The 24,768-nt window shown below is 33.6% G+C and overlaps 3 long non-coding RNA genes across 3 annotated transcripts; 2 read left to right on the top strand and 1 right to left on the bottom strand.

Moving 5' to 3' along the window:
• Positions 1–13,124: 13,124 nt before the first annotated feature.
• On the bottom strand, positions 13,125–13,742 carry LOC140178199 (uncharacterized). Its single transcript, XR_011870460.1, has 2 exons — positions 13,475–13,742; positions 13,125–13,384 (listed from the first exon to the last, which is right to left on the bottom strand). It is a non-coding gene; the product is annotated as an uncharacterized lncRNA (long non-coding RNA).
• Positions 13,743–14,256: 514 nt separating this feature from the next.
• Positions 14,257–19,976, top strand: LOC140178005 (uncharacterized). The gene is made up of 2 exons (XR_011869955.1): positions 14,257–15,702; positions 19,335–19,976. It is a non-coding gene; the product is annotated as an uncharacterized lncRNA (long non-coding RNA).
• Positions 19,977–21,377: 1,401 nt separating this feature from the next.
• LOC140178004 (uncharacterized) lies at positions 21,378–24,307 on the top strand. The gene is made up of 4 exons (XR_011869954.1): positions 21,378–22,148; positions 22,232–22,296; positions 22,430–22,551; positions 24,069–24,307. It is a non-coding gene; the product is annotated as an uncharacterized lncRNA (long non-coding RNA).
• The last annotated feature ends 461 nt before the right edge of the window (positions 24,308–24,768 follow it).

Genomic DNA, 24,768 nt, shown 5'->3' with positions numbered 1-24,768 from the left:
CAGAAGTAGTAATAGTTCTAATGAATAAATACATATTAGATTTAGAATTAGAGAAACAAAAAACTTGAAGAGTATTAGAGCTTAGTTTAAGAAACCACTCCCTTGGAGCTTGTTTTAGACCACAAAGAGATTTGTTAAGTTTGCAAACCTTTGATTCAGTATCTATTTCAAAACCAATTGGTTGAATCATATAGATTTTTTGATGCAAGTTTCCATTGAGAAAAGCATTGTTGAAATCAAATTGTCTCACCACCCAATATCTAGACAGAGCAATGCTAAGGATTAATCTCACTGTAGCTAGCCGAATTACAAGACTAAAAATTTAATCAAAATCAAAACCTTCACTTTGATATAAACGTTGAGCTACCAAACGAGCTTTATGTTTTTGAATCTATTAGTTTTTTGTATTTAGAGATAATTAAAGAAAATAATTAGAAAAAATGATTGAGAATGAAAATACAAAAAATATAGCATAAAGTTATAAATAAATTTTATTAATCATGATATATTGGAATGTCTAAACAGTAAGTAGATACTGTTATGCTAAAGTTGAACATGGTTAAAGATATTTTGAATAATTTATTTGAGATAATATATTATATTAGAAAGATAAAAGAGAGCAATAAAGAAATAATTTATGTCTATTCAAATTGTATAGAATGATACAATATAGGGTATTTATATGTGCTAAGAACATCGAAATAATAAAGACGTAATATCCTATAGTAAATATTCAAATATGCTAAATAATTTTAATATATTTTAATATCCCCTCCCAAACTCAAGTGAAAACTTAAGTTTGAAACTTATTTAAAATAGCGAAATAAAAAACTGCATAAACTGATGGAACAGGTACGTACAAAACTGCCGCAAGAAAGTGCAGACGGAACTTTCGAAAAGATAGTGAACTATCCAAAAGTTGCCGAAAAAGGGACTAACTGCAAAGAGCTGGTAAAATGATGGAGCATGACGAAAAATATTTGGTTTCTCCATGAGAATAGGTTAGTAGCGAATTGAATTGGTGTTTGATTCATTAGAGTCGGAAAGATACAAGACGGAGAGGATAGGATAATCAGTGAGGTGAAAAAGTATCAAAGGAGTGACAAAAGGCAAGGAAAATGGCATAAATAAAAAGTGTAAAAAATACGGTGATTACACTAGAAGAAAAATAACTTATTCTCCTCAAGGAGAATACCATAGCTCTGAGACCATGTTAGAAATGTAAGAGAGAGCAGTAGAGAAAAGGCTTGTGCCTATTCAAATTGTATGGAATGATACAATATAGAAGAATATTTATAGGTGGTAAGAGAATTGAAATAATAAAGATGTAATATCCTATAATAAATATGCAGATATGTTAAATAATTCTAATAAAACTAATTGATTTTAATATATTCTAACATATTAGATGGAGTAATAATAGCAACAATGTTACTAATAAACATGTTTAAGTAGACTAAATAGTATATATTTTGAGTATTTGTAACTCAAAATTGTTATTATTATAGTTTTAATATAGATGTTAATTATATATAATAGTTATTTTTTAATTTAATTGAGTAATAATAGATATTAAATTTAATTAATTAGCATGCTTAAAGTTTTATATTATTTTATATAGAATTCCATTATTTTTATATTACAAAATTGTTATCTATGCAAAATTATTAATTTGACACAATTATCAAGACATATGGTATATATATGATTCTATGCAATGAAAGTTTCAGAAATCGAAAGAGGAGCTTTAAGGTTAGTAATTAATTATAAGCCTTTAAATAAAGCCTTAAAATGGATAAGATATCCCTGACCAAATAAAAATGACTTAATTAAAAGACTAAGTAAAGCTACTATATTCTCTAAATTTGATTTAAAATCCGGATACTACCAAATCTCAGTAAAAGAAGAAGACCGATATAAAACAACTTTTATACTACCCCTTTGGACATTATGAATGGAATGTAATGTTTCAAGGATTAAAAAATGCACCAAGTGAATTTCAAGAAATTATGAATAATATTTTTTATGCATATGTAGATTTTACCATAGTCTACTTAGACGATGTTCTTGTATACTCTAAAGTCTAAAGGAATAAACCAGCATATTCAGCACCTAGAAAAATTTATTAATATTATAAAAGAAAATGGTCTTGTCCTATCTGAAAAAAAATGAACATATTTATAACAAAAGTAAGGTTCCTAAGATATGAAATTTTTCAAGGAACAATTACTCGGATTAAGAGTTCTGTTGAATTTGCAGAAAAATTTCCAAATGAAATTATCGACAAAAAATAATTACAAATATTTTTAGAATGTCTTAATTATGTAGCCGAATTTCTACCAGGAATAAAAACTTTATATGAACCTTTGTATAAAAGGCTAAGAAAACAACTTCCTCCTTAGACAGAAGACATGTCTAAAATAGTTCAAAAAATTAAATATTTAGTAAAAAAAATTCCTTGTTTGAGTATACCAGACCCTAAGACAAGTCTAATCGTAGAAACTGATGCTTCAGAATTAGGGTATGGATAAATACTTAAACAAGTCCTTCCAAACTCCTCAAAAGAACAAATAGTTAAATATCATTCGGGTATATGGAATTCAGCCCAGAAAAATTATGCTACCATTAAAAAAGAAATATTAGCCATTGTCTTATGTATTTCGCGTTTTTAGGAAGACTTGTTCAATAGAACCTTCTTAATCAGAACTGATTGCAAAGCAGCTCCTAGTGTACTAAAGAATAATGTTAAAAATCTAGTTTCTAAACAAATATTTGCTAGATGGAAAGCTATATTATCATGCTTTGATTTTTCTATTGAGCATATTAAAGGAGATTCAAATGCATTATCTGATTTTTTAACAAGAGAATTTTTGCAAGGTAAAAATGAGCAAAAAACAAGCAAGCAGTGAAGATTATGGTCAACCTCTTGACCAACCAGCAACTCCAATACAAGCTAAACAATTATCTATCAAACCCTTGACGATGTCACAGGTTGTTAAAAGTGAAAAATCATCAGCATCAACTAAAAGCTTATATGAGGTTCCTACAGTTAACAGATATACATTATTGCAGCCATAAGATTTATTTAAAACTAAACTATTATCTGAAGAACATCCTTATCATAAAAAATCAATACCTCTAAAAATAATGGCTTTAGAGAAAGAGTGGTTTAAGATGGATAGAAGAATCTTTTATAAAACAGTTTTTCCAAATACTTTTCACTACCCTCCAATAAACATCCAAAAAATCCGAACCTTTTACGAATTTATCTTAGTAGACATAGGATCAATTGAATTAACTCATAATAAAGACCCGACCACAAAAGATACAATATTCTCAAAATTAAGATTATGAAAATAATAACATTATGATAATGGGAAAACCCTCCTTTTCATTGTAAAAATTTTACTAGAAAATTTGAACCACATCACTACTCCTATTATGATTATATAGATGTCAGGTGGAACACCCTGTATCTTTCTCCAAATTCCTACTCTTGGTTCATATGGTTCCGAAAAGGAATTTCTCTACAGTTTTCCAAATGGTTCTAGATATGGTTTCAAGAGTTTGGACCAACGGAAGTAATTTTTCCAAAAGAAGCCAGTATGGCTTATGAATATTTTAAAAATAAAACATCATTTCTGGATGGATATAAGCTGATTTCCTTCATTCTCACTATGGGAATATGCTGGATAATGACCTGGGAATATGATTCCGCATGATATGAAGATACTCCAAGTGTATAATATTTAATTAGAAACATAAAAGTGAAATAGTGGAATAAATTTGACCTAAACCTAATTAGTAAAAGATCAATTGATAATTGGATGACTATATCCCAAAAAAGAGCAGAACCCCCAAGCCATAGTTCAGGGTTCGAAAAAATATCATTTGAAAAAGAAACTCGCTTTCTAGCCCCATAAAAAACAAATGATGGCGGCCCTTGCAGCGGCCATCTTAGAAGAAGAGATCCATAATTCTTTAAAAGCAATAAAAACAGAACTAACAGACGAAGATGAAGAAGTCCAGTCCAGCCCAAGACTGTACATACGAGATACCCAAGATCCACTTGAAGAGTAAAAAAAAAAAAGAGTCCTAAAATTAGATACTTGTACAAAGTTGAAAGAGAAGGTGTCAAGACGATCTCAAAAAACAACAAAAGCATCTCATGCAGAAAGGAACAAAAGTCATCAACAGGATTCTAACAGAATCACAGCAGAAAAAATAAAACCAGCTACCAATTTTCAAAAAATTAGAACAGAAGACATTAACTTGGAGATAGAACCTCTGAATCAGCCCACAGAAAGAGCAAACGGATTAGCAAAATCAGGGGTTAAAATGTAAAAGAATAAAGGGTTTAGCCCACTATAAAAGGGGGGGGGGGAGGGAGTTGTTGATCATCAGGAATTCTACACACATCCTCTCATACTCTGAAATACAAACACTTTTAAGCTTTCGTTGCAATCTTTGTATTTAAAAGTTTCATCCTTTGTATTTTGGTTCAAGCCTCTAAATTATAATACAAGTTCATATTACTCCATCATCAAGTGAATATTAATATTTAGTTCATTATTGGTTTATTAGATTTTATTATCCTATTGACAGTACTTTTTAGTACTCTATTTCTTATTAAATTTAATATTTTTATTATTAATATGGTACTCTCAATAGTTGGTATCAGAGCCAGGTGAAAGCCTGGTTCTGGTATCTTCTCATGAGACCACCATATAAACATAATATCATGAGAAGATCAATTAAACTCCGTCCTTATTGTTATCCATATGAAACGAACTATATTATCCAAGACGAGGAAATCCTTTATAATCAATTACTTGCGATTAAATTTTTAAGTTATTATACTAGACTTTATTACGATCTCTAAAGTTTGTTATATCTTACTTCTTTAATATATTCGTATCTTTATGCCTTTATTATTATTCTGAACTTTGTTAAACAACTAAAGACCTTGTAGAACTCCATTCCCTAATCTATTAAAGATAAGTGTAGCGATGAGAGCCGTCTATATGTTGGTCAACCCAGTGAGCATACCTGGTGATAAGTCCTCCTTGAAGGCAATAAAATTATTGGTAAGCTAGGGTGGTCCTGTAGCATAAGTCTTTAAATAGATAATGGCTGAAATTCTAAGATCTTTAGCTTAATTAAACAAAGGAAAGAACAATTCAATAATAATAAGGAATAATGATACTGAAGTCTCAAGTTCATCCTCAGAATTACAAGTAGTAAAATTAGAAGAAAAGTTTCATAATTGGTCTGTACTTCTTATAAGCAAAAACGAAATTTATAAAAGACAAGCATTTTGGGAACAAAAAGATAATGAAATACACATGTTAGAGTACAGTTACCCAGGAACAAGTAATAATCACATCATAAACATACTAGAGGAAGAAAAACTAAAAGAGTATCAACAAAAAGGTTATAATTTTATTCATATAGGACTTATCCAAGTAGTAGCTAAACCTAATTTTAGACTAGGAATTAACATACCTATCTTCATTGTATTACGGGAAACAAGGTTTAAAAAATTTAGAGACTCACTAATAGCTATATTAGAAAGTAATTGTCATGATAGCCCAGTATTTTTTAATTGTTATCCAAATTTTTCCGTGAACCTTAAAAATGAATACACCTCTGAAGTTCTCAAATTATATATTAAAACACCTAAAGACATCATTGATGAAAAATATGATCCTTTTGAAGTAATTTATAGAATATATTATAATATTACAAGGGTAAACTGTAACTTTAAGGCTAAAAGAGAATCATCAAAAGACGAAACTATTATTATTTATGCTAATTTACGAAGATCTTTTGTTCAAACACCTAAAAAACTTCAACATGAAGAACTAATGGGGAATATCCCTGAAGAATGGATTTTAGAAGATATAGTAGAAGAAAAAAAATAGAAAATACAGAAATTAGGGACATTATTAGAGAAGGTCCAAATATTAGACTAAGAATGAATAGGTCTCATTCAATTAGAATACCGAATTACCAGAATAAAGAAGAAATTTCACCAAGACATTCTATAGATAATTCTGTCATAAACGATGGAGTTATAGGAATAAATAACAACAAACCACATATAGCAACTCCTTTATATGGAATAGAAAATAATTATTCGCCAACTGCCTCTCAAATCCTAGGAGTTATAATGAAAGAAGAACCTTTTGAGATTGATAAAAATTGGATTAGTAAAGATTTTTATGCAGAATATAATACAGGATTAAGAAAATGGTATTTTGCTAGATATTCTGAAAAGAAAACTATAGAAATAAGGAAAGAATTTTATGATTACCTAATAAAAAATAAAATCAATTTATACTTCTTCTACTGGTTAAAAAATTACTTTCATGATTTCAAAAAAAAATGTTATCCTTTAACTAAGACAACCACTACTTGAAAAACGAGTACAGGACAAATCGTAGAACTATATATATATATATATATTGCCTTTTTTGTTGTGAGAAAATGGATTAAGGACCCAACATAACAAGAAAAAGAAAAATAGCTAAAACCTCTAAACAGAGGAACTGAGGCTACATCTGTTACAAGCAAATGAGTAATATCATTAGGGGCATGATCAAATATATGTAAATTAATGGAAATATGCTGTCTTTTTTTTTTTTTTTTTTGCTAAGTGGTCAGTCACAAAGTTCGCTTCACGTGGATCATGAGTCCATAACACATGAGAAATACAGTTCGCTTGTAGCTTTATGTATTCAATGATAGAGGAGTATGGGTGTCCAATTGGACAGTCTTGGATAATGAATTTCAAAACTGCTGTGGAATCAGATTGCACAATTATACAAAAGAAAATTCAGAGCAGTAGCAACCTAAAGACTATGACTAATTTTTCAAAGTTCTACATGTATGATAGAGCAACTTCCAAGGTTGTAGGAGAAACCTTTGACAAAACCTCCGAGGTAGTTTTTAACAATCCCACCGCAAGCAACATTATTGATGGGCGCCATGTAAGATCCGTCTACATTCAATTTGACATCTTTATTGGGGGTCTCCTGTAAAATCTGGTAAATTAATAAATAATAAATTAATAAATTAATTATGAGTAAAAAAATTATAAAATTAAATTTTATAATTTGAAGAAGTAAAAATAATTAAAATACGAATTAAAACACTAATTTTAAAGATTTTGGTCTGAAATTGGACCAATAGACTAAACCGGTTGAACTAAGTCCATGTTGGGCCAAGCCCAACCCTTAAACCATCACCCCTTTAGGCATTCATCCTTCTTCGCTTCCCTATTTTGTTCCATGGTGAGATTGAAGAAAAGAGAGCAAAAACTTAAAACCTTTTTCTCTTCCAAATTTCAATTGTTCATGATTTTCAATCCAGATCTCCGATCGTCGCACCATCTGCGGCCATGCGTTTACCTCGCTGAGCTCTTCAATTCTATCTGAACAAAGTGGTGAGGCACTTAAGTTTTTTGCACAGTTCCCTCTTCCATTCTGATTTCGTGATTTTGGTTGTGGGTATTGAGGATTTTCATAATTTTGATGGTTTAGGTGTACTCTAACATTGGGTAATTATTGGGTTTCATCCCAATTATCCGTGGATAAGATAAGAAAACTCTAACCCTTGTGGTTTATGGATAATTGTAAATCCTAGTATTGATTTTCGTATATTATGTGGAACTAGATTGAATTTCGTATTGAGTTGGTATTGAATTGGCGATTTGAGTATTTGTAACTAAGCTTCGGTGGCCGAAAATTGCTGAATTTGGGTTGGAGTTTTGGAAGTTGGTGAAAAAGAGGTTTGGTGGTGTCTTGAAGCTTGGGAGAAATTAGCCAAGGTATAGTTTCAGTTTCTTGTAGTTAATATATAATATTGTGTGAACCTTAGGCTAGTTGCCTTAAGATAGGTTTGAATCATATGAATTAGTTAGTTTGAGAGATTAGACAAGGTATGTACATGTAATGTGAATTGTTGATGTTTGATGTTGAAATTGGTGGAAATTATGAGTGGAATTTGTTGAATAGATTGAAGAATTTATGTGTTGATATGTTTTTGGGGAGATTGAGAAGTATGTGATAATGGTTAGGAGTAACTGGTATTGATTTGGTTGTGGTTTGATTGGTTATGAATTGAGAATTTTGAAAAACTAGAGGATTTGTAAGTTTTGGTAAAAACCAATTTTTTATCAACTTCGGCAGGAGATAACTTGGCTTTCGGACTCCCAAATCCTGTGAAACTTATCTTGAATAAAAATTGGGTTCGTGAAGTTTATAACGACTGAAGAACAGATTGAAAATTATTTTTAACGGAAAAGTTATATGCGTTTAAAGTTTGGTGTAAAAAAACTGATTTTCTGAACTTAACAGCTTTTTGAAAAATTAGGCACATGCGTACGCAGAAGGTTCCACGCGACACGAGTACTAGGCTCTGCCCAGTACTCCCGCATACACGGACGGATGCATGCATACACGGCACTGTTAGTTTTTCAAATCGCATGTATACGGGTGGCATGCATACACATGACCACTCTGTTTTGCCAAATCGCGCGTACGCGGGTAGCATGCGAACGCAGGACCACCCTGCTTTGCCAAAGTTATATTTTTGTGTTTTTAACCAATTCTCTAATTTTCTAAACCTCTGTAAACACTGTTTAAGATTTTCTAGCTAGTGATTAGGCTTTGGGACGAGCGAGAGAGTATTGGGTGAAATAAAATGGGTATTTTTGGTTATGAATTTAGAGCCGGTGACTTACGATTGTAGAGTATTGTGGATGGATTAGCTAGAATGTTTTGTGGAGTGTACTGAGTGTATTAAAGAAGCATATTTTGATTATGAAACTATATTTTGATTATGAAACTGAATTGGGCATGATTGTTTCATCTTGAGCACTCTCTCGAAAGTGCGACCCTATTGAGATGGTGGAAGGTGAGGATCCCCTTCTTTGTTCGTCCTGGTATTGTAAAATCGCCTCCAATGAGATGGTGGGAGGTTAGGATCTCCTCCCTTATTCCTCATGGATATATGAGAACATACCTTCTGGGTAAACGCAAGATGTGGTTTCGCCCCACTTGTTCTAGGTTGGTTGTTAAGGCTTCCCGGGTAGATGCAATGGAGTGGTTCACCTCACTTGCTCTGGGTTAAGATTATTTGAGCTTCCTAAGTATATGCAAGGGTGTAGTTCGCCCACTTGCTCCAAGTTGGTAATTATAATTTATCTGCATCTCCCTGGATAGACGCAGTGGCTCGCCCCCACTTGCTCCATATTAAGATTTGAGATTCCCTTGTCCCTGCATCGCAAGTGTGGCCGGACACTTATACCTTTCCGAAAGATCTCCCCCAATGAGATGATATATATATATATAGACCCTTGGGAATGCGCGCACATAGGGACTGTCCAGGGTTCGCTACCTGACATGTCGGGTTTGGCTGGATAACCGACAGATGAGACTAATCGGCCGTAGGACAGACATGCATCATGTGTATTTGTATGATTTGTTTGAGTATACATATTGTGTTTGAGTTTGCCTAATTATTTATCTATATTAATATGCTATGTGACTTAAATATTGTATCTGTTTTCTTAATTATGTATTACTTGTATGTCTTGTATATGTTTGCTTTGAGAGATCTCTCATGTTGGTAGAGGTGACGTTGAGGGTTGTTCCAAACTGGCAATTGGAAGGTTTGTAGAGAACTGGAATTGAAGAGATAGATTAAAATCCCCAAGTAGAATTACCATATTTCTGGTTAGTAAGAACTCTAGGCTTTGATTTAGGTTGTAGAAGTTTAGGATTGCCTTTGGCTTCCTGGAGCCTTATATCTTATCTATTGGGTACTATTACCGTACTGATAATTCCTGGTTCTCATTCCATACGTATGTTATTTTTCAAATGCAGGACTATATATATGTCTTTTCGATTTTTGTGTATAAGCCTTCTATCTTAACGTCTTTCGAGTGTGACGCGTTTTTGGTCTTGCTTTGTTTATCTTTTTCTTTCAAGGCTTCTAGATATACTATCTTTACTTTATACATATGTATATATGTATGTATGTATGTATTTTTGTTTTTAGAGGTCGTAGCGCCTCACCACCTTTAGTTTACGACCTAGGCGTAAAGTTCTGTGTGGTAGAATGTTACATCTCCAGCAAATGTTTCTATCAAGGTTCAATAAAGATATTTTAAGGCTCACTTTAGACTTTTGAATATCTAAGAAATTCATCACAACGAACTCGAATTTGAACAAGGGCCGAGGAAACTAATGTGGCACTTCCTTCAAAGATCAACCCATTCCGGAAGAACCACAGGAAGGACCTTACCACCCCAAAAATGCACTGTCAATTGCTAGAGTTGGAGAGATTGGAGTTAATCTATTCCTGCAAGTTACATCTGAAGAAACTTTGTCTTCACATTTGGGGTAGCAAAGCTTCCCAAATTTTGGAAGAAAAGTTGCAATCTCTTAGTACATGCAACACAGATTTGGTCTGATTGTTGCATTGGGGGCATACAGCATGATTTGACAGATGTCGTCGTTGCCTTTCTTTAATTTATTGGTTAGAAGTGCATCATCTGCCGCTAACCAAAAGAAAAATCTTATGTTTTTGGGTCCGTACCAATACGAGATTTAGTTGAAGGTTCCAATAAAGTTAGGAGGGGTGTCACACAAGACTAAATAAGTTTGTTTTAGATTGAAAGATCCATCAGCGATTCCTGCCACATAATTCGACATCTTCTAAGGGAATGAAGGGGAAATGATAGCAATTTCTTTAACCACATTTTCTAGTAATCATTGGTTGAGTTTATAGTATGCCTTTATAAATTTCAATATTTAAAGTTGGAAATCTAATTTTTGTTACGAACTACATTATCATTAAAATTAGACATACAACACATTTGGAAGTTTTTTGCATTCTTCAATCTTTATGTAATATATATAAAGTGTATGTGGAGTATGGTGATCCTTTTACTCTGTTTGTTGAGTGATAGATCTTATTATATCTTTTTTCGTTTCAATACTATTTAATTTAGGTGAATTTTATCCAATCTTTTTCATTTTAAAGGATAAGTTACTGTTTGTTATATGCCATAATATTATTGATTGAAATATGTTGATTTATCATAATTAAATTTAGGTAAATGCTATCCTATTCTCTCTAAAATAACATGTAAGTTACATTTTTTAATGTGTTATATTTTAATAGGTGTTTATTTATTTTAAATTTTTAGTAGAATTTGTTGAATGACTAATTTATCTAATAAAATAAAAAATAAGAAATTGATTTCGAATCATTAAAATTTGTTGAAAATTTAACAAAATATTTAAAAAATAATATTATATATTACTCTTTTATTTTTCTAACAAAAATTAAATAAAAATTCAGACCTTCATAAAAAATAATTGCAAACTAGCTACATTAATTTTTAAAAAACAAGATATAAAGTGTTTCAATTTCTTTCCCTTTTTTTCATCTAATTCGAAACCAAATTGTATAGAATAAATTTCTAAATTTAAAAATTTACTTGATACAATAAACTTTTCAAATTGAAAATTTTCACGGTGACACTAATTTGTCACATCAATATTTTAGTTTAGAATTTAGTTAATATAAGAAAATTTTTAAATTAATATTTTAATAAATATATAACAAATGTATTAAAATATATAATAAATATATTAGAATGTGACACATCAGAAAAAGCAACTTACATGTTACTTTAGAAAGGATAAGATAGCATTCACCTTAAATTTAACCATTCATCTAACTTAAATTTTGATAACTTAACTAATGAATTATAGTATAATTCTTTTTACAAATTATGAAAATCATTAAAATAGTTATATTTTGTAATTTTTTTCTCAAATCACATATTTATTAATCATTTTCAACTAAGAAAATCTCAAAAAATAAAATGAATAGATAAAAAAATTAAAAAATATAAAAAATTCTCATAATACTATCGGTTGATAATTTTATCTTACTTCTTTCGTATTTTTTTTTTTTTAAAATTACATTCTGCGTATAGAACTTTCTTCGTACAGAGACTAGACAATCTGGAAAAAAAAATAATTAAATTTGGGATTATTGATAGCAGGAGAAAAAAATGAAAGAGATAAAAAATTATGCACTCTACACGCAATTTGAAATTCAAATTCAATTGAATGAAATTAAGGGGGTTTATTTTATAAAATGTGTTATTATTTTAAATTTTTCTATGATTTTACGTGTTTATATATATCTCAGTTTATTTATTCAGTAAATTTATTCAACATACACAGCTCTAATTGAACTATAATTGAAAATAAATTTTAGGGTAAAGTATATTTTTTATCCTTAAAGTTTGGCAAAAGTCTTAAAAATATCCCTAAATTTTATTTTGTTTCAATTTTGTCCTAAAAGTTTTCGATTTGCATCAAATATACCCTCGAAAAATTTAAGATCAATCTAATAATAATGCATAAAAATTATACTTGATATGCTTGTGTTGAGGATTGCTCTTATGAAATTGTTGTTGAATCGATTTTAAATTTTTTGAAAAATTAGTCGTCAGGGATATATTTGATACAAATCGAAAACTTTTAAGACAAAATTAAAACAAAATAAAACTTAGGGCTATTTTTAAAATTTTTAATAAAATTTTAAAGATAAAAAATATATTTTACCCTAAACTTTATTAGAAGAAGGATTTTGTAGTAGCTACTAAATATACTATATATGAAGAAGTTTTTTGAAAAATGTGAAGGAATGAAGCAAGAGAGAATTATCAAGATACAGTGTTTCAGAAAATTTTAATGTCTCTTGAATTTTCTATAAATTTTTTTTTTTGAAAATGATTAATAAAAATGTGGATTGAGAAAAAATAAATTACAAAATGAGATTTTTTATAATAATTTTTATAAATTACAAAAAAAATTATATCATAGTTAATTAGTTAGGTTATCAAAAGTTAAAATTAAATAAAAGTTTAAATTTAATCATAATAAATTAATCTATTTTAATTAATAATATTGTGATATTTAACAAGTGATAATAATTTGTTTTTTAAAATAGAGAAGGTTAGGTAAAATTCACTTTTTATTTAATGTCAATTAGGATGAACATGTAATTAACAACTTCAAGTAACAATTATAGAGTTTCAAAAGTTGGATGATTATTTCATATCACAACACATATTTTACTACATTTGGTTGTAACTCAAGTAGTTATTATATATTGTCTTATAAAAAGTAAGATGAAGTTGTTGAAACTTAAAGATAACTGAAGCACAAAAAAAAAAAAACATAAATAAATGCATTAAATAAAACACCTAAAATCAGCCACATGGATCACTTCTTGATCTCAATAAAGATCTCAAATCTTCTTCAATTCATTGGAAGATTTATATGAACATTGTCTGGTAAAAAGAAAAAAAAAAAAGAGGTTTAAGTCTTAAAATACTACAAATTATATAAACTAAAATATTCGCAATAAATTAGATACATACGTTACTTGTTACTTAAGGAGGTAGTCGCCGATATTGTTCATAGCATTGTGCAATGCAAAATGCCTTACTTATTGACTCATGTGGAAACTGTCTTCGACATCGAGCGATGCATATATCCAACTCAAATGCAATATAATAAGACCTAGTCCAACGTTGTTTAGAAAGAGTATCATGTAAATCAGTAATGGCAGAACATATAACTACTCCTATAATAAACATTATTGTAATTGCATGTGACGCACAATTTTTAGCCATAGATAGATTCTTCTTTTTGGTTGTCGTTGAATCATAAAATTTATCTTTTATAGAGGTTTTAAAGTCTTCAATAATATTTTTATATGCAATATAATTCTAGAATTGTGTCCCTTCGTTGCACTAAGAGATACAAATTACCGTTAAACAAAGAAAAGGTTTTTATATAAATTATTCACTTTAAATTTTGCTCAAGTTAAAAATAATTTTTCAATACATTAACTTGAGTTAAAGTTAAATGAATAATTTATACGAATTTAAAAATAAATTTAATTCGATGCAATGCAAATTGTAATTGTTCAAATCGAATTGGATAAGATTATAAAATAAAATCAAAGCGATACAATCTGAATCGTATGGAATTATATTGATTTTACCTTTTAAATTGGCTAAAACTAAATTATAAATACTCATTCTTAGTTATTTAATAATTTTATCTCGTTATCATTGTAAAAAAAGATATGTATCTACATATATTATTTACTGTATAAATGAGCTAAATAAGTTACTAGAATGCTCTAAGAAAATTAAATTTGTGCTTTTTTCTCCTTGCCTTCAAGTCTTAGTCAAATGTCTTTTTGTATAGGTGATTGTTTTCAAAATTTGAAGTTGTCTTTGGTGACAATTTCTGCACCATAAGAACGAGAACGTGATAGCATTTCTCCTTCAGCAAATGAGTGCAGCAGCAGGGGTAATGGAGGTGCGAAATAGCAGAAAAACATTGTTGCATATGATAGAAGATTGTGGGTTGTTCTTGTTGTTCTTTTTTCTTCTGTGTTAGTAGCACATTGTCATTTGCTGTACTAATCAAATCAGCACCATTGATTTTCAACTTTGGCACAAAATTTTATCCTTTTCCCTCCATCAGTATAATGAATAGAAACAAGTTTTGCTTCTTAGCTTTTACCCAAATTGTGTGCAGCAGCTCCACATATCAACATGTTCTTTTTTTTTTTTTTTGTCTGACCCTGCAACTAACGAAGAAGATGAGACGGATGAAGAGCCATGGTGACCTCCAAATCCAATGCATGGTATCTGAAGCCACTGTCCGTAGCTCTTGCGGTTGCTGTCGTATCTCTCTTGAGATCATGGACGTTCAGTGATGATTCGTCTGAGCTTCCCCTTTGTTGTAGTTCGGCACAATTTTCCTGGGCTCATCGCCTTGTGTCGAGGAGCTGCCTCTGAAATCCGAGACAGAGTGAATAATCTCGAGAGAGGAAATCTCTATTGCTTCAATTTCAATTGCGAGTTGGCCTGTGGCTTAACTTTGGTTCTCCAGATGGATCTGCTGCTCCTGCCTTGTTTTATTTCTCTTAATTTGTTGCCTCGTGGAGCTTCCTCGACTGATTGAGGTTGGGTGGTCGAGGCCAAAATTGATGGTGCAACCCAAGTAAGTTTGTGTGCCATTTCCTCGAAGCCCTAATGTAAGCTGCTTTCCTCGATTTGTCTGCTAATAATCCGTGGTTGAAGCCTGCGCCAAAGAATTGATCCTATCCTGCTAGCTAGACGAGCCTCCTTTCCAAGTATGTCCTGTATCGGTTTTGGCGGATTCCCGGGCCAATTGCTATCCAACTTTCGATCAACTTCTATTGCTGCCGCCATGTGTGCCAGGTGGTTTTCCTCCCTGGGAGTCCAGGTGATCCACAATTCTCTCCTTCTTTCAACCAATCTAGAATATCTTTTAAAATGGATTCTACTTCGCCTCCTATGTTGTTTGATTTTAGAGCTTGTACCATGAGAAGACCATTCGATTCAATTAACACTTTTTTTAGGCTAAGGATCCTAGCTAGGATGACTGCATTTCTATTGCTATTGCCTCTGCTGTTAGGATTGAGCATGCCATGATTTTGTTCGTAGCACCCATCAGGAGTCTCCCCCTGTTGTCCCTGATTATGGTTGTTGTTGCTCCTCCTAAATTACGGCTGAAAGTTGCATCAACATTGGCTTTGATCTACTCCCCTGGTGGTGGCTTCCAGGTAACTGCTCTCCTTTTTCTTGCCATGTTATTATTTGTTGCTGTTTGTTCCTCTTTGGTTGCTACTCTAAATTCTTTCTCCATTGCGATGGCTCTTCTGATTGTGGTTTTAGGATATACTGCTAAATTCTGAAAATAAGCTCCATTTTTTGCTTTTCAATTCCCAACATAAATAAGCAAGTTTACTTATCATTACATCTTGATTCTTGTCATTGCTTTCTCTAATTTTCTCACATCCATAAGAAATCAATTCCTAAAAGTAGAGATAGTTTTTGTTGATTGACTGAGTTGGTATTGGGCCCCAAACCAGGCGGCCCTGGTCCAGGGACATAGCAAGAGAGTATGTTTTGTAGTTTCAACACTCTCATTGCAAATAACGCAGATGGAATTCCTTGTTAGTTTCCTTTTGAATAGGTTGGCCCCCACTGGTAAAATATTCAGAGCTGCCATCTACATAAACATTTTTATTTTCTATAGTACCTAAAGCTTCCAAATTTCTGCCCACACTTCCTTGTCTTTTCCACTTGTTGATGGTGCATTCAGATTTTATTCCTTTTCTTCCTTTCTAGCAATATGATAATCCGTCCTAACCGAGTAGCATCTATCAGACTTATATGGCCATTTTAGAGTGTCCTTTCTAGCTATATATTAAGCTTATCAAGGTTCTAAGAATCATGTTGGCTACATCACTTAGAAAATTCCTTTTGATCTTTACTTCGTCACAACCTTCTCCCCATTTTATCAGCTCTTCCTCTAAGTTTACCTCCTAATTTCTCTCTCTGAAAATCTTTTCCATGCTATATACCTAGGAATCCTCCCAAATATTGATAGTTCTGCCATTACCAACCATCCACCTTCTCTTTCTTCTCTTCCCTATATGATGCTTTTACATATCCAAGATGCACTTTCCTTTTCTCTCGCCTCCCAAAAGCTTTCACTTGGGAAATAAATGGCTTTGATTATTTTAACCTAAGTTGCTTCTAGTTCTTCTAAAATCCCCCAGGCCTGCTTTGCCATAAGTGCCATATTTTAGTGTTGAAAATCTTTAAAGCCTAAGCCCCCTCTTTTTCTTTCACAAATCTTTCTCCAACTTTTCCAATGGATGCTAGAGTCTTTATTATTAGAACTCCACCAAAATTTTGTAACTTTGGCACTTAGTTTTTTGCAAAATCATTTAGGAAATAAAACCACATTCATGGCATAGGCCAGAATGGCTTGAACCACTGATGATGGTTTCTTTCCCAGCTTGATTGAGTAAATTTTCTTTCCATCCTTTCAGTTTGCTTATTACCCTCTCTTTTATCCAAGCTAAGACTTTTCCCTTCGACCTCCCCCAATGCGCCAGAAAACCCAAATATTTTCCTGAGTTGTCCCATGTTCTCATGCCCATAATTTTCTCTATGTCCACTCTAACTTGTAAGGCCACTTGCTTACCAAACGTGTTACCTGATTTTTGGAGGTTTATTTTCTATTCTGATGCCTCGGTATATTGGTTGAGGATAGAAATAATCTGGTATGCCTCATTGATCTTTGCTTCAACCAAAATAATACAATCCTCTGCAAAAAGTAGGTGTGTGAGTGTGGGTGTCAATGGCGATGTCTTGAATCCTTTGATCCTTCCTTGCTCTTGTGCTTCACTCATCAAAATAGTGAGAACTTCTACCGCTATGATGAATAAGTAAGGAGATAACGGGTCACCCTATCTGAGCCCTCTACTAGGAATTATTTTTCTTGATAGAGCCCCATTCACTTTAAACCGGTAGGATGTCGAGGTGATGCACTCCATAACGAGCTTGACCCAGTTCGGATGAAATCCAAAGGCTTTCAGTACCGCTTCAATAAAATTCCACTCCATTCGGTTTTAAGCTTTATTCATGTTGAGCGTAATCGCCATATTCTCTGACCCACCGCTTCTTTTTTCCAACCTATGATACACCTCTTGTACGATTAGTATGTTATCTCAGTTTTTAGCCATTTCCTTCCATAGAAGCCTTATTTGAGTGAATTTCGGACTACCATATATAAATTTATATTTCCATTTGTTGCATTTCCTTTCATCAATATCAGTAGCAATAATATTATGGGACCAAGAGTAAACATCAAGATCAACACTTTCATTCCAAAAAAAAAAAAAAATAGAGGCCTCCAGACAAGCTTTGGGGTTCCATATTAAAGTAGTTAGTAAACTTGAGTTTCTTCTTAATGCTCCTAATACATTTCTCCTTAGCTTTAATTTCCATTAAAAACACAATGGTCGGCTATATCTGTTTGCACATATTTCTTAGTTCAAAGACTGTCGCGGGCGCCGCCAACCCACGACAGTTCCAGCTTAAAATGGTTATGGATGAGGGTGGGGGCATGGTAAAGCCTGTTTCCTCAGCCATCATTTGGTTGCCTGCGTTCCCTGCAATGCTTCTGTATGTTGTATCATTCTATTCTCTGCTCCCATGGCTCCATCCATTAGTGTTCTTCCTTTCTGGTAGTAGCTCATTTCTTCTTCTTCTATTGCAACTCTCTAGTTACCATTTTCTATCAGCATTTGGTCTTCTTCCTCTCTCTTCCTTTTGAACTTTAGTCTAGCCTTGGTGTTCTTTGCTAGTTCCAGTTCCCAAGCCTCTGTCATGTTCTTCTTCTCGTAGTCTTCTTCTTTTTCATCTCCCTCCTCCTCAGGTAATTCAACGAAGTACATCTCGCCTGTTATAGAGTTATAGATATGGGTTTCTATTTTACTGCAGCCTTTTAGATTCTTTTCCTGCATTTCTCTAAATTTCCAGCTACCCTTATTTTTTCCAACATCTTATGTCATCCTTCTGCTTTCCTATTCAGGCACTTCTTTTCCTTTTTTCCATCTTGCTAATAAAATTTGATGTATAGTAGGGGACTTAGATTGACATTCATCACTTGCTTCCTTTTCTATCATGCTCAATCTCTTGTTACAGAGGCCCACCGTGTTGATGTTTTGATCCATCTTGGGACTTTCTGGTTTGTGGTTTGGAATATCCCCTTAGGTGTCCAAATTTCCTTTTCATGGCCAGGCCCATATAGTTTCCTTCTCTCTTTCCTGCATATTCAGACTCTTTTTGTTTTGGGCCAGTTTCATGTTGGCCCATGTGCTTGGCCCTTCGTTTTTCAAATAGGTTATATAGAATTTTCCAAGTTCCTCTATGATGTCTTTTCCTCTGTCAATAGCTTTTCCTCCTTCTCTATTATGATTTTCCACGATTTCTTCTCCCTTTTCTTTCACCGTATATTCAGGGATTCCGCCGCCATTCTCCTCTCTTCCTAGCACTTTCAGTCTTTCAGCCTCTTTTTCTCCCGCAAATCCATCCATTTCTGACTCTTGTTGTTTACTTTTGGATTCACCGACTTTCTTGCTTTCTGTATGCCTATTTTCACTCTTCATATTGTGATCGTGTTCTCCACGTGCTTCTTCTTCCACCTCTTTCCCTTTTGAATTTTCTTCTCTATTCATCCTTGTCCCTTGATGAGCGGATAATTTATACCCTTTTGGCATTGTTTTTACATAGTTTTTAGTATGTTTTAATTACTTTTTATTATATTTTTATTAGTTTTTATTCAAAAATCACATTTCTGGACTTTACTATGAGTTTGAGTATTTTTCTGTGATTTCAGGTATTTTCTGGCTGAAATTGAGGGACCTGAGCAAAAATCTGATTCAGAAGCTGAAAAAGAACTGTAGATGCTGTTGGATTCTGACCTCTCTGCACTCGAAGTGGATTTTCTGGAGCTACAAAAGCCCAATTGGCGCGCTCTCAATTGCATTGGAAAGTAGACATTCTTCACCTTCCATCAATATATAATAGTCCATACTTTGTCCGAGAATTGATGGCCCAAACTGGCGTTCAAAGTCAACCTAAAATATCTTGGCGTAAAATGCCCAAACTGGCACCAGAATTGGAGTTAAACACCCAAACTGGCACCAAAGCTGGCGTTTAACTCCAGGAACACCTATGCACGAAAAAGCTTCAATGCTCAGCCCAAGCACACACCAAGTGGCCCCGGAAGTAGATTTCTGCACTTAGTTACTCATTTTCTGTAACCTTAGGCTACTAGTTTATTAAAAAAACTACTTTTAAAGATTTATTCTAGAGCTTTTTGCCATATTTTACGTTTGGAGAGGCTGGCCTCATGGCCATGCCTAGACCTTTCACTTATGTATTTTCTACAGTGGAGTTTCTACACCCCATAGATTAAGGTGTGGAGCTCTGCTGTTCCTCATGAATTAATGCAAAGTACTATTGTTCTTCTATTCAATTCAAGCTTATTCTTATTCTAAGATATTCACTCGCACTTCAACCTGATGAATGTGATGATCCGTGACACTCATCATCATTCTTACTTATGAACGCGAGCCTGACAACCACTTCCGTTCTATCTGCAATAGCTTGAGTGTGTATCTCTTGGCCTCCTGGTTCACGATGCAGGATTGCTCTCCTAACAACAGAGCATTCCATTCTGTGAGATCAGAGTCTTCGTGGTATAGGCTAGAACCATTGACAGCATTCCTGAGATCCGGAAAGTCTAAACCTTGTCTGTGGTATTCCGAGTAAGATCTGGGAAGGGATGACTGTGACGAGCTTCAAACTTGCGAATGTTGGGCGCAGTGACAGTGTGCAAAAGGACAATGGTCCTATTCCGACGCTAGCGGGAACCGACAGATGATTAGCCGTGCGGTGACAGCGCATATGGATTTGTTTTCATCCGAGAGGATCATACAGCTTGCCATGGAAGGAGGTAACGCATGGTTGGAAGAAGGCAGTAGGAAAGCAGAAGTTCAGAAGCAACAAAGCATCTCCAGATGCTTATCTGAAATCTCCACCAATGAATTACATAAGTATCTCTATCTTATTTTATATTTTATTTATAGTTTAATAATCAAAACCTCATAACCATTTGAATTTTCCTGACTGAGATTTACAAGGATGACCATAGCTTGCTTCAAGCCGACAATCTCCGTGGGATCGACCCTTACTCACGTAAGGTATTACTTGGACAACCCAGTGCACTTGCTGGTCAGTTACACAGAATTGTGAAGAAGTCTTGAAATCACGTTCTCCCACACCAAGTTTTTGGCACTATAACCAGGGAACTAATAATCACGATTTTGCGTACCAAGTTTTTGGAGCTGTTGCCGGGGATTGTTCGAGTTTGGACAACTGACGGTTTGTAAGACCCATGATTTTCAAAAAATATTATCATAAGTTAATTTTAATTTATTTATTCATTAAAGACTTTATTTTCAGAAAATATTTTATTAAAAATAATTAAATTAAATTTTGAAAATTAAATTAAAAATTTTACTTAATATTATAATTATTGAATAATTTTCTATATTTAAATTAGGCAGCTTAACAGTTGTAAAAGAATAAAGATTTTATATAATTTAGTTAAATAATAGAGATTCTATAATTTAATACTTTAATTTTATAAATAAAGAAAATTAATTATATTAAATCTAATTTTAAATTAATAATCAAATAACATTTTCAAATAATTCTAAAGGATTAAATTAGATTTTTAATTAATATTCTATACCCCTAATTTTATTAAAATTACCTAAACTACCCTAATCTTAACTTTAATTAAATCAAACCCGAACCCCCTAACTTAACCCTACTGTCATTCACTTTCCTATTTCTTAATCTAACCTACGGGAGAAAGGGGAAATAAGAAAAGAAAGGGAAAATAAGGAAGGCAGGGGGGAACTTGAGAAGTGGGGAACTGAGAAAGGAGGAAAGGGAAAGCGAGTGACGAGAGAAAGAGAAGCGGAGAGGGAGAAGAAGAAGAAAAGTGAGTTGAGAGGAAGAAATCGCCGCCACTGCGGTACGCGTTCACGTCGTCGTCGTAGCGCCGCCATCCTTGCGCCAGTCGCTGCCGCTGTCGGCGATGAAGCCCGTCGCCGCCATTCGCGCCTCTATCGCCGCCAGAACTACACGCCGTCGCTGGAGTCTGAACGCCGCTGCAACCACCACGTGTTATCATCTTCAGATCCGCCGCTGTTTGAGTCGCGAACAGGGGAACACGCGCGAAGGAAACTGTCGCGGAGCTGTCGTCGCCGCCGCGTTGATGGGCTCGCCGTCGTTCTGCTCGCGTGGCTGCTGCGTTGCCGGAGCTCCTCGTCGCTGCTGGCGCCGGAAAGTGCCTTTCAAGCCTGTATCTATTGGTAAGCCCAAACCCTGCTTCAGCTTCTTCATCCCTTAAGTTTACCTTTATTGTGAGAAGTTGTTGCTGCTGTTGGGTTCGCCGCAGGGAGGAGTCCGAGCAAGAAAAGGAAGAAGGTGGCGATGGATACCTCTACTGCTGCTGCTGTTACTATCGGTGTTCCGGAGCTTGCAGTTACTGCCATGTTTGGGTGATGAACCTGGTTGTGTCCTGGCTGCTGATTGATTGTAGTGAGAGACGTTGTAGCCACTACTTTTCATCTTGGTAAGTTCATGGGTAAGATAGCTTTGATTCTTCTTTGTGCCATTTTATTTACGCAGCTAGTTCTGATCCGTTTAATTTACCAGAGTCACTATTGTCATATCTCGGTGCTGCCGCCCTTGTTTGGAACTACTGAATGTTGTTGTCTCCGGTAGCACTATTCTTCCCATTTTAATTTCAACTCCTTTAATTCTAAAATTTATAATGTTTCTGCCTTTATCCTACTGCTATTTGGTTTCTTGTGCCATCCTTACTCTAATTACAGAAATATGTTTCCATTCTAGCCACTGTCGATTTATCTATTGCAAATTCATAATTGATAATGGAGCTGCTAAGATCGCTGCTGTTGCCATGAACTGGGGATAAAGGGGATTATTGAGTTAAATTGTGCGATTGAGACATCGAGGTAGGGGTTTTCTTAAAATTTATTTTATCTTACAGAGTTGTTATAAATAGATATTAATGTGAGAAACATATGTCTGTGATTATGATTGTCTTATAAATGTGGTTGTTTGCTGAACTGAATGGCTGATTGCTTGATTGCTTGGGTAGTCTGTGATTGCTGAAAGGAAATTAGTTTAAAAGGTTATTTATTTGTTTATTATGAAAAGTGGATTTCTTGGTTTTGAAGCTGTGTTTGAGAATATAAACGAATCGGCTTTGGAAATGATTTGAAATATGAAAATGAATTAATTTTGGAAATGGTTTGATTTTGAGTTAGTCTGAATTTATAAATGATTTAGTATTTGAGCTAGTTTGATTTTAAAAAGAGATTTATTATTGCCATTGATTCGCTTTGAAAATAATTTGATATTAGAATTGGTTTAATTTTGAAAAATGATTGAGGTTTGGAAATGGTTGAGAAAAGGTTTGAGAAATGTTTGGATGGGACCCGAAAGGGTGGTAGAATCCGAGTTTTAGAGAAGATGCTGCCGAAATTTTATAAAATTAGAAGTAGTTATTTTAAAAGGTTTAATTTTAAGCATTATATGATTTAAGATTACTTTAATTATCAAAGGAAGAGTTATGTTTTGGATTGGGAATTGTTAGTGAATTGAATGGAAAGAAGGACAATGAGGATTTTCTTTGAAACATGATTTTGAATGAATTTGGAAATGAGATATGGATTGATGAATGATGATGATGTTGAGAATGACTTAAACATTGATGAATGTTGAATGAATTATTTATATGGCTTATGAAATTGAATTATCTGAGATACGAGGTTCCCTGGATAAAGTACCATGGCTTGCCACCACGTGTACCAGGTTGAAAACTCGATACTCTGTTGACCCTACGATGTAAGTGTGACCGGGCACTATATAAATTCCCGGGAATGTTACCCCCATTGAGCAATATTGATTATTTGAGAAAAAGCTATGCATAGACTCTTGGGGATGCACGTCGGGGGACAGTCTAAGGACAATTCAGACTTGTCGGGTTGGCTGGATAACCGACAGATGAGCCTCATCAGCCATAGGACAGGCATGCATCATATGCATTTGTATGCTTTGTTTGGGTTTGAACTTGTTTTGGTTTGCTTAAATGCTAAACTGTCCTTAACTGCTATTTGAACTATTTGCTGTAACTGCTACCTACTTGTGTTTTCCTTGTCTGTCTTGCCTGTGTTTGTCCTGGCGTGCTACATTTGAGAATGAATTTTGGTACTGAATTAATGATTGTGTTGTTTGATTGCGTGGTTGGTTTCTGATTGAGATTTTCTTATAAGAAAGGAAAGGTTTCGGAATTCTGAAAGATTATTGTTTCTTAAAGTTTTGAACGATCACCTATTGGCTTTTTAAAAGATTCATAAAGCAATGATAATCACTGAGCTTGAAAACAGTTTTCTTATTAAATATCTTCTTATGACAACTTTGAAACTCTGTGGTGAGACCATGTGGTTAGGTTCTCACCCCCCTACAGTTGTACCTTTTCAGGAACCGGATGAAGCATTATGAAGAGTTATACTGCATTTGGTTTATATGTTGTATTAATTAGATTATTTTCTTCCCTCGTCTTTCTTAGTACAAGTTTGTAAGAGGGATAGGTGTTGTATGTTTTATATGTATATTATATTATAAATTGTTATGTAAGGAGTCTTGTATATGATTCTATGCCTGCTTGTATTTTTTCTTAAGATAAAGTATTTATTTTCGGTTTTCAAAGAAATCAGCGATACAGTGTCGAGTCACAGGCTCCTATTTTAGTATTTAGTATGTAAAGTAGTCATAATACTTCTTTCTATCAGAGTAGCGCAGCCGGAAGCGTGACTTCTGATAGTGAGAGTGTTACATTATGGTATCAGAGCGGTCTTTCCTGTAGAGCCTTGGGAATGGACTGATTATGCTTCAATTGCATACTCTGAGAGTTTGTCATGTAATAGGTCTTGTTTGAATAACGAGAATTATAGCTTTATGCACATGACGGTCTATTGATTAATGCCATTAGTCTTGCATTGCATAATTCCTGGTATTAAGTTTTGCCAGCTTAACACTAGTGAATTATGTATATGGAAGCACCAATGGGTTATCATAGACAACATGCAAGTCATAGGTAATGTGAATCGCGGGTTTTGGGAACATTAGGAGTTAATTCTTGAGGTTACTCGGTTAGGTGTCTTGAA

Source organism: Arachis hypogaea, chromosome 13, assembly GCF_003086295.3.
Source record: "Arachis hypogaea cultivar Tifrunner chromosome 13, arahy.Tifrunner.gnm2.J5K5, whole genome shotgun sequence".
Lineage (NCBI taxonomy): Eukaryota > Viridiplantae > Streptophyta > Magnoliopsida > Fabales > Fabaceae > Arachis > Arachis hypogaea.
Note: the sequence above shows the minus strand (reverse complement) of the source record. Positions and strands in the feature narration are given on the sequence as shown.